The sequence below is a fragment of the Hyla sarda genome, chromosome 4, assembly GCF_029499605.1.
Source record: "Hyla sarda isolate aHylSar1 chromosome 4, aHylSar1.hap1, whole genome shotgun sequence".
NCBI classification, from domain to species: Eukaryota; Metazoa; Chordata; class Amphibia; order Anura; family Hylidae; genus Hyla; species Hyla sarda.
This window is the reverse complement of record NC_079192.1, coordinates 359,796,629-359,811,652: the sequence shown is the minus strand read 5'-3', so window position 1 is coordinate 359,811,652 and position 15,024 is coordinate 359,796,629.

Here is a 15,024-nt window from a genome sequence, read left to right as displayed (position 1 = left end):
CCCCAAAAACTATTTCTGAAAAATGTACTCTCCAAAATCCCCTTGTCGCTCCTTCGCTTCTGAGCCCTCTACTGCACCCGCCGAACACTTTACATAGACATATGAGGTATGTGCTTACTCGAGAGAAATTGGGCTACAAATATAAGTATACATTTTCTCCCTTTACCCCTTGTAAAAATTCAAAAATTGGGTTTACAAGAACATGCGAGTGTAAAAAATAAAGATTGTGAATTTTCTCCTTCACTTTGCTGCTATTCCTGTGAAACACCTAAAGGGTTAAAACACTTACTGATTGTCATTTTGAATACTTTGGGGGGTGTAGTTTTTATAATGGGGTCATTTTTGGGGTATTTCTAATGGTAAGATCCTTCAAATCCACTTCAAACCTGAACTGGTCTTTGAAAAAAAGCAAGGTTCAAAATTTTGTGAAAAATTGGAAAAGTGCTGCTGAACTTTGAAGCCCTCTGATGTCTTCCAAAAGTAAAAACACGTAAATTTTATGATGCAAACATAAAGTAGACATATTGGAAATGTGAATAAAAAAAAAAATATTTTGAATATTCATTTTCCTTACAAGCAGGAAGCTTCAAAGTTAGAAAAATGCAAAATTTTCAAATTTTTCATCAAATTTTGGGATTTTTCACCAAGAAAGGATGCAAGTTACCACAAAATTTTACCACTATGTTAAAGTAGAATATGTCACAAAAAAACAGTCTCGGAATCAGATTGATAACTAAAAGCATTCCAGAGTTATTAATGTTTAAAGTGACAGTGGTCAGATGTGCAAAAAACGCTCTGGTCCTAAGGTGTAAAATGGCCTGGTCCTTAAGGGGTTAAGGACCAAGCATTTTTCTGTTTTTACACTTTCGTTTTTTCCTCCTCACCTTTTAAAAATCATAACCCTTTCAATTTTGCACCTAAAAATCCATATGAGGGCTTATTTTTTGCGGCACCAATTCTACTTTGGAATGACATCAGTCATTTTACACAAACATTTATGGCAAAACGGAAAAAAAAATCATTGTGCGACAAAATTGAAGAAAAAACACCATTTTGTAAATTTTGGGGGCTTCTGTTTCTAGGCAGTACATTTTTCGGTAAAAATGACACTTTATCTTTATTCTGTAGGTCCATACGATTAAAATGATCCCCCTACTTATTGTCACGATTCGGCTTGCTGGAGGTGGATCCTCTGTGCCAGAGAGGGATTGGCGTGGACCGTGTCGGTGGACCGGTTCTAAGTTGCTACTGGTATTCACCAGAGCCCGCCGCAAAGTGGGATGGTCTTGCAGTGGCGGTAGCAACCAGGTCGTATCCACCGGCAACGGCTCAACCTCTCTGAATTCTGAGATAAGCGCGTAGACAAGAGCAAGGTCGGACGTAGCAGAAGGTCAGGGCAGGCAGCAAGGATCGTAGTGAGGGGCAACGGCAGGAGGTCTGGAACACAAGCTAGGAACACACAAGGAAAAGCTTTCACTGGCACAATGGCAACAAGATCCGGCGAGGGAGTGCAGGGGAAGTGAGGTATAAGTAGGGAGTGCACAGGTGATGACACTGATTAGGCCTGCTGCGCCAATCAGTGGCGCAGTGGCCCTTTAAATTGCAGAGACCCGGCGCGCGCGCGCCCTAAGGAGCAGGGCCGCGCACGCCGGGACAACACAGACGGGGAACGGGTCAGGTACGGGAGCCGGGATGCGCATCGCGAGCGGGCGCATCCCGCGTCGCGAATCGCATCCCGGCTGGGAGTAATATCGCAGCGCACCCGGTCAGCAGGTCTGACCGGGGTGCTGCGAATGAGAGGACGCTGCGAGCGCTCCGGGGAGGAGCGGGGAGCCGGAGCGCTCGGCGTAACACTTATATAGGTTTGATTTCGTCGTACTTCTGGAAAAAATCATAACTTCATGCAGGAAAATGTATACATTTAAAATTGTCCTTTTCTGACCCCTATAACTTTTTTATTTTTCCACATTCAGAGTGCTTTGAGGGCTAATTTTTTGCGCCGTGATCTGAAGTTTTAATCGGTACCATTTTTATTTTGATTGGACTTCTTCATCGCTTTTTATTCCTTTTTTTATGGTATGAAAAGTGACCAAAAATACGCTATTTTGGACTTTGGAATTTTTTTGCGTGTACGCCATTGACCGTGCAGTTTAATTAATGATATATTTTTATAGTTCAGACATTTACACACAGAGGCGATACCACATATGTTTATTTTTATTATGGTTACATATTTTTAATATGGAATTTGGGAAAAGGGGGGTGATTTAAACTTTTAATAAAGAAGGGGTTAATGTGTGTGTTTTTAAACTTTTTTTATACTTTTTTTTTTACACTTTTAGTCCCCTTAGGGGACTTTTAGGAGGAATCATTTGATTCCTCATACAGATGAATGGGATTACATACAATCCCATTCATCTGTGTACTCTGCGCTCGATTGATAAAGCCTGGTCCTGCCAGGCTTTATCATTCAGAGAGCCGGAGCCGACACAGGAGGAGAGGTAAGCCCTCAGGCTACCTCAGTAGTGGATCGCTCCCCCGCGATCGCGCTGCGGGGGAGCGATCCACCCCACTGGACCACCAGGGACTGTATACAGGCACCTTTAGACCTAAAGATCTAAAGGGTTAATAGCCGGCCGCGGCTATCGCCGCATGTCGGCTATTGACGCCGGCCCCCAGCTACAGTAATCAGCTGGGGGCTGGCTGGTATGACGCGGGCTCGAGTCGGGAGCCCGCGTCATACCCCGGTAACGGCTATTGGACTAGTATAGACGTCCATGGTCGTTATCGGGTTAAGGTCAAAACAGAGAACATCCTGTACACACCAAAGAAATTGCCATTCCTCACACTCAAACGCTTTGTAAATGTCAAGACTAACTACATAACCCAGGGACCCATCCTCCACCGCCGCTGCAATATTAAGCTGTAAACGCTTAACATTAATATCTGTAGCCCTTCCCGGCATAAACCCGGTCTGGTCAGGATGAATGACAGAGGTGATGACCCCCCTAAGCCTATTAGCCAGGACTTTAGCTAAAATTAAAAATTTTAATATCAGTATTAAGGAGCGATATGCGACGATAGGAATCCAGTGCAGTCGGATCCTTTCCTGGCTTCGGAAGAACCACAATAAGAGCCTCCCTCATGGAGTCCGGCAGCACCCTAGATTCGGATGCGACACCAAAGAGATTCAGCAAAATGGGGATTAACCGCTCCTCGTTCATCCTGTACCAGTCACTCACTATACCATCCAAACTCTGAGTCTTTCCAGTTTGCAGAGAAGCAATAGCCTATAAAACCTTCTCAGCAGAAATGGGGCCTCTAAAGCTGATGCTTGAGCTACCGACAGAGGAGTAAGGGACAACTCCCTCAGGAAGGAGAAGAGATCAATGCTGTTAGCCACAAAAATCCCAGTAAAGATCACAGTAAAAATCCGGAAAGACCCCATTAATAGCTACCGGGTCAGACTCCAACACCCCACTCGGGCCTATAATTCAAGGAATGGACACCACTAGTCTACTTTCTCTAGCCAGGTACACCGGTAACCTACCGTTCTTATCCCCAAACTCAAAAAGACCAGCCTCCCTATCCACCAACTTCTTTTGGGTTCTTGCCTTTTGCAGAATCAAGAGACCTCTCTGAGCCTTAGTCCACTCCCGTTCCGCCGCAGGTGAAGGGTTTCTCACCACAGTTGCCTCCAAAACCCCAATTTCAACATGCAACGCTCACTCCCTAGCAGAATAAGCAGCCCTCTGAACCGCAACTCCAGCAATAAAAGCTCTCACAGTAGCCTTATAAGCGTCCCATGGATCCAACTTGTCAGGATGAGACTTATGTTCTTAAAAATTGGTATGTGTCTCAAGCAACGCAGTCATCACCACCTCTTCCTGCAGCCAACCGGGTTGCATCCTCCAGACCTTAGAGGAAGGGCGAGGACTTAGGTGCAGTGTAAGAATAATAGCAGAGTGGTCTGAGATCCCCCTACTGGTATATGCAATATCACTTACCAAGGGCAGAAGATCTGCCAATGCAAAGGCGAGGTCAATTCTGGTGAACGACCGATGAACTGAGGAATAAAAGGAAAATACTGAGTCAGACGGGTGCTTCCAGCGCCATATATCTTTGAGAGACAACGCCACACTCCAGGTATTAAGCCCAGAGAAGCCAGGATCAGCAGCACTGGTACGATCAAGGAGAGGATCCGGGACTTCATTAAAATCTCCTGTAAATAGAAGAAGGCCAGAAGGAAACGTTAACAATTTATCAGTAATATCCTGTAGGACATCCACACGAAACGGAAGAGGAACATAGACAGATACCAAGTTAAAAATAAAGGCATGGAGGGCACAATGAACAATAACCTACCGAACTGGTTAGAAGCTGCCTGGGAAATCACCAATGGAAGCGATTAGGATACTAGTATAGATACCCCCTGAGTGGATGTAGAATAAGTGGCATAATAACCTCTTGTCACCCACGCCCTCCTAAGAGCCAACACCTTTTTACAGGTAATGTGAGTCCTTGCAGGCAAACTAAATGGGGGGAGTGGCGCTTAACAAAGTCAAGACAGAGAGCTCTTTTAAACTTAGAGTTTTGACTCCTGACATTCCAACTGACCACTTTAATTGACCCCGTCTTTCCCAGGAGAATTATGAAGACTCAGGGATAAGGTGCCTAGCGCATACCACCGACAAAAGGGGTTCCCAAGGCACACAAACCACACACACCGCAGACATACAAACAGATTGGGCACACAGAAAACAAAGAAGACAAATACAAGAACAAATGCAAGAACCAACAGCATGCCCAACAAAACACTGGGAACGTGCAGACCTAGACCCTAAACACTAACTGATGGGCAGTGGCAAGAACACTAGAGACCCAAATAACCCACCATACCCCCGCCACCCAACCCCAACTAAGGGAGGAAGAATCAGGGACAGTCTTATCTCAGGATTAGCCTGGAGGGGCGGCTCCCACCCAGTGTAGTGCCTCAGCAGGGGGCATGAAAAATCGTGTAGTTGCACCATCCACCACTCCAAGGCGAGCCAGAAACAGCATGGCATAGTGATATCCCTTGGTGCGGAGGCGGAGATGCACTTCAGTGAACTTGATCCTCTGCTTGCGCAGCTCCACAAAGAAATCAGGGTAGAAGGTCACTCTGCTGTCAATAAATCGCATCTCCTCTTTAATGCAAACAGCTCGCAGGATAGCGTCCAGGTCCCTGAAGTAAAGCAGTTTTGCCAGGAACGTTCTTGGAGGGCCACCAGAAGGCGGCAGCCTGGCAGGCACCCTATGTGCACACTCAACTGTGAAATGCAGTGAGAAGGTATCAGCCGGCAGAATGTCTTTCAACCAGGACTCTAAGAAGGCCACAGGATCGGATACCTCAGCTTTCTCAGGAAGTCCCACCAGGTGTATGTTGTTGCGCCGGAGGCGGTTTTCCATGTTGTCAACTTGATCCTGAACATTTTTGGCTTGTCGCTGTAGTGAAGCCATTTGTTCAGGGATAGGCTGCAGAGTGTCCTCAACCATAGAGACCCTACGTTCCACCTCCTCAGTACGCTCACAGATTTTTTGCGTCTCATGACGAAGGATGACAAACATTCTTGTTTGAGCTCATCCACTTTAGATACCATCAGTCTGACAGGAGGTAAAAGCTGCTAGCAATTCGGTAAATTTATGGTCAATGGAAGCTGCAGGACAGTCAGTGTGGTGTGAGGAACAATGTCTCTCTGGGCTTGGGATTAGCAGAGACCTTGGAGATCAAGGGCGTCGTCATGCAGGATTCCCGCTGGGAGTGCCACTGGCCTGGAACAAACAATCATCCGAGGAGGCATCATCCTCCGTAGACTACCTACTAGCGTCACTAGCCTGTTTAGATTTTTTGCCCCTGTTCCTCAGGCCTCCCATGACCATTGTGCCAGAGAAACTTTGGAAGGATAGGATGTAAGAACGGGTCACGCACCACAAGTCCCAGCAGCAGACACAGGCTGTAGCAGAGAGGTAGAGGACAACCACTGCAGCGGGCAGCAGGAACAAAGCAGACCACCACAAGTCCCAGCAAGTCTACAGGCCCCAGATAACAAGGGGGATATTCACAGCAGCACACTTCCTATGGAGCTCCTGCAATGAAGGCACCACAGGTACCAGCACACTCATGGACATCCAGCAGCAGATGGGATATTCAAGGCGGCACTCCAAAGATGTAGTTCAATCAGGAGCAGAACCACAAGTCACAGCAGTACTCACTGATAGCTGGCAGCAGTTGGGGATATTCACAGCGCACACTGTATAGGCAGGTTCAGCAGGTGGAAAACCCCTAATCCCAGTGGTATTCACAGGCAGTGGGTCACCACTTGAAGAGGCACATCGGTACACAGTATATCCAGTGATATGGGGCAAAGCACTATAGGTCTCAGCTAGGCAGCATGCAGCAAGTATTCAGCAACGCCTCAACATTTCTCACCAGCAGAGTATAGTTGTGTAGTAGGGCAGTACAAGAGCAGTAGGCATCTAGTAGTCAGCAGGGGAAGCACTACAAATTTCAGCAAGCCTCCCAGTTTCTCTGGCCACCAGCGGAGACCCAGCAGATGAAGGCCCCCTCTGAAGACAGCAGAAGCCTTCCACACAGTCCTGATCGTGGGAGTTGTCGCAGCAACCACTACACCACACCCACGAAGCAGGGACAATGGCGTCCTCCCCGCAGCTCCCTCCAAAGGAGACCCTCTCAAGGTCTGCGTCCAGCCCGCACCCCAGCAAATTCCCATCCTCCTCTGACCTCCAGCGGCACCGCTCTTCTTCCAGCAGGTCAGCGCAGAGGATCTGAATGGGACCCGACCAGTCCCCGCTGCCTCCGCACACCGTGCCTCTGTCACTGCCTCCAGCCACCCGCCGACCACACCGAAGCCTCCGCCTGCACTTCACAAGGGTGTGAGAGCCCTGCAGGTGAGTCGGAATACTCAGGGGAATTAACAGACAGGATAATTAGAGCTGGGCGAGCGGGAGCACTGTGAGGTGTGACCACTCTGCTCTCCATTCAGCAAGACGGTTTACTTTTTAACCTGCACTCTGTGATAGTGTATTGTTCGGTTGTCTGCAGCAACCTATTTTAATAATGCAAATAGGGTTTTCATTTTAATGGAATAATAAAAGCTAATTTATAAGGGTGGACACTTAAAAATACCTGTCACCAAATACAACTTTTAATATAGCGTTCTTTGTGTAATTAGCAGACACTTTCCATTTCACTTGCTTTTAAAATTATCAACATAAATATGTTTAAAATGTAATTAATAAAACGGCCACTAGGTGGCTCTGTTCTGTTCCCTACCACAATTAATACAGTGAGTGTGGTCTCCTCCCGATCTGGCTGGAGACCAAACTCAGGAAGTGCTTCTCTGCACTGAGTTTGATTGACAGCTGCACAGAAAGTAAAAGCTCTACAGATTCTCACAGAAAGCTGCACAGAATGAAAGCTACAGGAGAGCCTCACTGATAGCAGCACAGAATGAAACATGCACAGAGCCTGAAGTCTTATATTCATCACAGCACTACAATCATGTGAGGGCGGAAGTGGTGCCTCAGCAGGCTTCAGTGATGTCATGCCTGCTGGGAAACGCCCACTTTTTCCTGCTGGGAAATTGTATGTGAGCAATAAGAAAGGTATGATACAGAGCTTTTTAAAGCTCAGAATTTTTTTGAGGGGTGTTAGGAGTAGTTAGGGAACATAGCCTGAGTTAGTTTAGAACAGTTTATTTGGTAACAGGTACTTTTTAATAGTGGTGTTAGTAACTCCGGGCTTCAGGCGCAGGGGTTAGCTTGTTCAAAGGACAAACTCCACTCATAAGTTAAATGATACTATCCAGATGTTAATTTATTCATATATTTTCAGGAGGAGTAAGGCCTTTTTTACACTATAAAGTTGCTCCGTTAAAAGACCTGTTATAAACTTCCGTTAGAAAAGCCTTAAAAACGGATGTTAAACGGCCGTTACAAAATCCCATTAAAGTCTATGGAATTTTTTGATTAACCATTATGACCTGTTATAGCCCGTCATAAATAACGGACGTGACTGAAGAAAAAACGGCACATGCACAAATTTTTCTTCCGTGACAAGAAGCCGGTAAATTAACAGCCATTATTTTTAACATTAAAGTCTATTTCAAATGGATGAGCCTTTATATCATCCGTTTGCACCTGGTTTATAATATCCGTTATTACTTCTGAGCATGCTCAGAAGAGGTGACATCAGCAGACTCCTGCAATGCTGAGGCACTACTACTACTCCCATCATGGAACAGACTTGTTTCCATGATGGGAGTAGTAATTCCCTGGCTGCAAGAGTCTACCGGTGGCTGGGAAGGCTACATTAGTGTTTGTACTACAACCCACATCATGGAACAGCCTATGTTCCATGATGGGGGTTGTGGTACAGGGGCTGAGGGATTGATCACACCGTGTCTCCCTTCTGAGACCCGATGCGATTAGAAGTTATTAAACAGGGGAGCAGGCGGCATGCTACACTCCCCTGCGATGTACAATGTATTTTACTTTCATTTCAAATTCCCCGCCGGGAGCCCTGAATGGCCGGTACGGCAGGGTTTTTAAACTCCAGTGTTCCTTACTTTATAATCACATTCGCCCTATTCATTTTATTCCCCCCATGTGTATATGTATGATTCCCCCCTGCCTGCTACCCATTCATCTTCTAGCGCTGTCACAGCGCACAGCAGGGACATGCCATTCCATACCTTGCTGCTAATCTACGTATCTGACAGAGGAGCAGCGGAGAATGGAGGGACCTGTCCCCCCTGTGCCCTGTTATAGTGCTCCATTCCCCACCGTTGTACCTGACCTGTACCCCCAATGCGCTGCCTCATTCATATATTCCCCACCGCCGCACGACATGTCCCATGGGGTACGTAGATGAGCAGTGGGGAACATGTCCCCGCTGTGCACACTAATTGTGCTTGGAGCAGGGCAGCAGCGGGGACATGTTGGGCGGCGATGTGGAATATATGAATGAGACAGCACATTGAGGGTACATGTCAGGTACTGGCGGCTGGGAATGAAGCGCTATAACAGTGCACAGGGGGGACAGGTCCCTCCATTCTTTACTGCTCCTCTGTCAGATACGGAGATGAGCAGCAGGGAATGGAATGGCATGTCCCTGCTGGATTCTCATCTTCTCTCAGGCACAGGACATGTCCCTCTTCTGCCCTCACTCTACATGACTAAACTTCCGCCCTCACTGTGTGTCACTAAGTCTGGGAGGGAGGAGCCTGGCAGTCAGCCAATCACTGCAGGCTGCTCTGTAACCCTTTCCTCTCTGGATCTCCTCATCCTCTGCTCCTCTTACATATTGCACGACTGGCTGGGATTTGTAGTCACCAACACATTATCTTACGCAAAATCTAAGAGGAGCAGAGGATAATATTTATAATCCTCTGCTCCTCTTTCATATTGCATAAGGAGACTACAAATCCCAGCCAGTCGTGTACTCTGACTGGGATAGGGCAATAGCCCCAGGCAGTACCTGTTATGGATGGACGAGCAGCTGCAGCACAGCACGCAAATAAATGCCTCCCTCTGTTCCTCCTTGTGCTGAGTGACAGGCCGAGAGCGTGCACAGGGCCTTCTAAAGCCCACCCTCACTTCCTGTATTCCGACAGGCCAGAGTGTTGCCACCATCGGTTTTTACATAGCGACGGGCAGAGATCTTTTGTGAAGACCCCTAGTGGCCAGTTTTATACAGGAGATTTTTAAGTTAAATCAGTGAATAAAATAAATGAATGTATTTACAAATAATCATATTTTATAGTGCTCTATTGAATTTAACCTTTTAAGGATGCCGGGCGTTTGCATACGCCCTGCATCCTGAGTCCTTAAGGACGTGGGGCGTATGCATACGCCCGTGGGAATTACGGTCCCCGCCGCTAGCCGGTTGGGGACTGGACCAGAATGCCTGCTGAAATCATTCAGCAGGCATCCCGGCACATCGCCGAGGGGGGTCCTGAGACCCCCCCCATGTCGGCGATCGCAGAAAATCGCATGTCAATTCAGACATGCGATTTTCTGCTATTCCGGGCTGATTGGGTCTCTGATGACCCGATCACCCGGAAAATAGGGATAATCGGAGCTGACAGGGACAGCCCTGATCATCTTGAGGGATAGGAGTGAGGTCGCAGTGCTGTGATCTCCTCCTATCCCCTGCCATTGGTCAGAACTGATTCTGACCAATGGCAGGGCAGGACAGTGGGTTGCCATGGCAACCCCCCGTTCTGCCCACCCTTGGATGTCGAGGGGATCGTGGGAAGAAGATGGAGGCCGGTACCTGGAGGAGAGGATGCCTGGGGACCCCGGATCGTCGCTGGAGACTGCTGGATCCTGGCTCAGGTAAACCACGTGTGTGGGGGGGGGGGGGGGGGGGGAAATGAAAGTGAAAGTAAAGTGATCTTTACTGTGGCAACCACTAGGAAGGCCAAACTGCAACTCCCAGCATGCCCAGACAGCCAAAGGCTGTCTGGGCATGCTGGGAGTTGTAGTTTTGCAACATCTGGAGGGTAACAGTTTGGAGACCACTGTTACAGTGGTGCCCAAATGGTAGCCCTCCAGATGTTGCCAAACTACAACTCTCAGCATGCTTAGACTGCCCAGACATGCTGGCAGTTGTAGTTCTGTAACATCTGTCCCTTTAGATTTTGCAATTTTCATGAAAATTTTGAAAATTGCTGCTCTACTTTGAAGCCATCTACATTTTTCAAAAAACAAAAATTATGTCCATTTTATGATGCCAACAAAAAGTGGACATATTGTATTTGTGAATAAAAATAACATTTATTTGGAATATCCATTTTCCTTACAAGTAGAGAGCTTCAGAGTTAGAAAAATGCAAAATTTTCAAAATGTTCATGAAATTTTGGGACTTTTCACCAAAAAAGGATGCAAGTAAAATTTTGCACCAAAATAAAGTAGAATATGTCACATAAAAACAATCTCAGAATCATTATATTCGGTAAAAGCATTTTCGAGTTATTAATTCGTAAAGCAACGGTGGTCAGAATTGCGAAAAAGGGCTCAGTCCTTAACCCCTTAAGGACACATGACTTATCGGTGGCATTAACAGGATGGCATTAACAGCTCTGTTTCTATCTTTGCAGATGACACCAAGCTTTGTAGCACAGTACAGTCTATAGAGGATGTGCATAAGTTACAAGATGACTTGGATAGACTAAGTGTCTGGGCATCCACTTGGCAAATGAGGTTCAATGTGGATAAATGTAAAGTTATGCATCTGGGTACTAATTACCTGCATGCATCGTATGTCTTAGGGGGGGTTAAACTGGAAGAGTCACTGGCAGAGAAGGATCTGGGTGTACTTGTAGATCACAGACTACAGAATAGCATGCAATGTCAGGCTGCTGCTTCCAAAGCCGGCAGGATATTGTCATGTATAAAAAGAGGCATGGACTCGAGGGACAGGGACATAATACTCCCCCCTTTATAAAGCATTGGTACGGCCTCACCTGGAATATGCTGTTCAGTTTTGGTCGCCTGTTCATAAAAGGGACACTGCGGAGTTGGAAAGGGTGCAGAGACGCGCGACTAAACTAATATGGGGCATGGAACATCTTCGCTATGAGGAGCAATTAAAGGAGTTACAATTGTTTAGTCTTGAGAAGAGACGTTTAAGGGGGGGATATGATAAACGTATATAAGTATATAAATGGCCCATACAAAAAATATGGAGAAAAACTGTTCCAGGTTAAACCCCCCCCCCAAAGGACGAGGGGGCACTCCCTCCGTCTGGAGAAGAAAAAGTTTAGTCTCAAGGGGCGACACGCCTTCTTTACCGTGAGGACTGTGAATTTATGGAACGGTCTACCTCAGGAACTGGTCACAGCAGGAACAATTAACAGCTTTAAAACAGGGTTAGATACATTCCTGGAACAAAATAACATTAATGCTTATGCAGAATTATAAAACTACCTTCCCCTTACACCCTTCCCTTCAATTCCCTGGTTGGACTTGATGGACGTATGTCTTTTTTCAACCATACTAACTATGTAACTGTGTCATGTGTCCGCTCCCGATCTATTACGCCGTGGCCCCGCGTCATAACGGGTCACGGGCCGGGACCCGTGGCTAATAGCGCGTGGCATTGATCGCGGTGCCGCGTGCTATTAACCCTTTCGATGCAGCGTTCAAAGTTGAACGCCGCGTCTAAAGTGAAAGTGAAAGCATGCCGGTTAGCTCAGGGAGCTGCATCCCGAACAGCTTACAGGACAGCTGGACAGGGCCGGACTGGCCTAGCGGGAAACCGGGAAGATTCCCGCTGGGCCGACCGCACAGTGGGCAGGCAGGGGCCGGTTTTCTGCACTACACCGGCCGGCCCGTGTGCAGCCACACAGTGGCTGCTCACTCACACAAGGTGCTGACACTAAGTCAGGACCTTGTGTGAAGCAGTCACAGAGAGGCGGAGCTATGAGCTGTAGGGTCCCAGCCCCGCCGCTCACCCCAGCAGTACCTGCGCATCCAGAGCGCAGTGATTTCCAACCCTGATTTATTTATTTTTTAAATTTCCCTCCCCGGCGCCGCAGGACCTGCGATGATGTCACCGTCAGCAGCCCCTGATCATGTGACTCCGACTCCTCCATGTGATTGATCACATGACAGTCCGTCATGTGATCAGTCACATGGAGGAGTCAGAGTCACATGATCAGGGGCTGCTGTTATAGGCCTCAGCGTACCCCTACGCCCCCCAGCGTCCCTTAGTTTCTCCCTCCCCCTGTAGCCCAGAGAGGGTGAAGTATGTGGAAGCTGCGTCGGGCCAGCGTAGTGACCCGTGCCCCAGCGTCCCCCTCCCGTGGCGCAGTAAATGATTGCCCTGCCGGAGCCCTGAGTCGATGCCCTGGGGAAGAATGGAGAAGAAAAAAGGCGTTCTTAAAGGTACTGTACCCCATATACTCCTACACACCTGTCTCCCATGTACACCCCTCTGTCTCCCCCGTATACTCCTCTACACACCTGCCTCCCATGTACACCCCCTCTGTTTTCCCTATACACCTATATGCCCCTGTTTTCCTTTTCACTTGTAAAAGGGGAATCTGGAGGCTAATGCTAAGTGCGGAGCCTAATAGATTTGTTTTGCAGGTTTAACGGTGAAGAAGTGTGGCTGGAATAAATGGTCAGAATGGTCCGGACCAGATGAACGACGCTGATCAGAGAAGATATCACATGTGAGTTGCTGTATAAAGCAGCACTTTAAACTACATACTGATAAATAGATAATGGAATTTGTGTGCATTGCAGCTTTTTATTTTTAACATTATTTTATCTATTTATTTTTTTCTCGTCAACTTCGGTCAGGGTGCCCCGTAAATTTTTTTTTTTTTTTTGGGAGGGATGCCCCGAGCCGAAAAAGGTTGGGAAACACTGGCATACAGGATTTAGTCAGTAACAGTATGATGGTAATATAAATGGTGATAATATTCCTCCCTGTATACTGGTATTATGGGTAATATTGGTCTCAGTATACAGGATTTGGCCAGTAACCGTATGATGGTACTATGTATGGTGATAATATTCCTCCTTGTATACTGGTATTATTGGTAATATTGGTCTCAGTATACAGGATTTGGCCAGTAACCGTATGATGGTAATATGTATGGCGCGAACTCCGGCGCGCACTTTTTTCCTTTTATCCCGTCCGGGCTGCAAAATAAAAGAAAACACACTTTCTCTTACCTGGCAACGAGCCCCCGGAGCTCCGGTACACTCCGGTACAGGTGTTCGGTGCCTGGGCTGTATTCTTCTTACTTCCTGTTAGCCCGGCACGTCACATGGAGCTTCAGCTTATCACCGACCGCAACGATGTCCCGCCTCGGCTGGTGATAGGCTGAAGCTCCGTGTGACGTGACGTGCCGGGCTAACAGGAAGTAAGAAGAATACAGCCCGGGGACCGAACACCTGTACCGGAGTGTACTGGAGCTCCGGGGGCTCATTGGCAGGAAAGAGAAAGTGTGTTTTCTTTTATTTTGCAGCCCGGACGGGATAAAAGGAAACAAGTGTGCTCCAGAGTACTCCTTTAAGATCAGTCTAAGTATAGAGGACTTGGTCAGTTACAGTTACAAAGTTGAACGCCGCGTCTAAAGGGAAAGTGAAAGCTGCCCGGCTGCTCAGTGGGGCTTATCGGGAACACCGCAGTGAAAATGCGGTGTCCCGATCAGCTGGGACACGAGCGGAGGTCCTCTTACCTGCCTCCGGCGTGTCCCTTCGGCGATTGATTGCTCCAAGTCTGAGATGCAAGCCTGCACACGGATTTCCAGCACTGTTCACTGCAAAGCCATAGCTTTGCAGTGATCAGTGTTATCGGCGGTCGATTGCTCAAGCCTAAGCAATCGACCGCCGATAACACTGATCACTGCAAAGCTATGGCTTTGCAGTGAACAATGCTGGAAATCCGTGTGTGCAGTGCTATAGGTCCCTATGGGAGCTATAACACTGCAAAAAAAAGTGTAAAAAAAAAAGTTAATAAATGTGATTTAACCCTTTCCTTAATAAAAGTTCAAATCACCCTCCTTTTCCCATAAAAAACACCATGTAAATAAATATAAACATATGGGGTATCACCGCGTGCGTAAATGTCCGAACTATAAAAATATATCAATAATTAAACCGGACGGTCAACGGCGTACACGCAAAGAAATTCCAAAGTCCAAAATAACGTATTTTTGGTCGCTTTTTATATCATGAAAAAATGAATAAAAAGCGATCACAAAGTCCGTTCAATACAAAAATGGTACAGCTAAAAATGTCAGATCATGGCGCAAAAAATTAGCCCTTATACTGCCCCATACACAGAAAAATAAAGCGTTATATGGGTCAGAAGATGACAATTTTAAACGTATAAATTTCCGTGCATGTAGTTATGATTTTTTCCAGAAGTACGACAAAATCAAACCGATAAAAGTAGGGTATCATTTAAATCGTATGAACCTACAGAATAAAGATCAGGTGTCA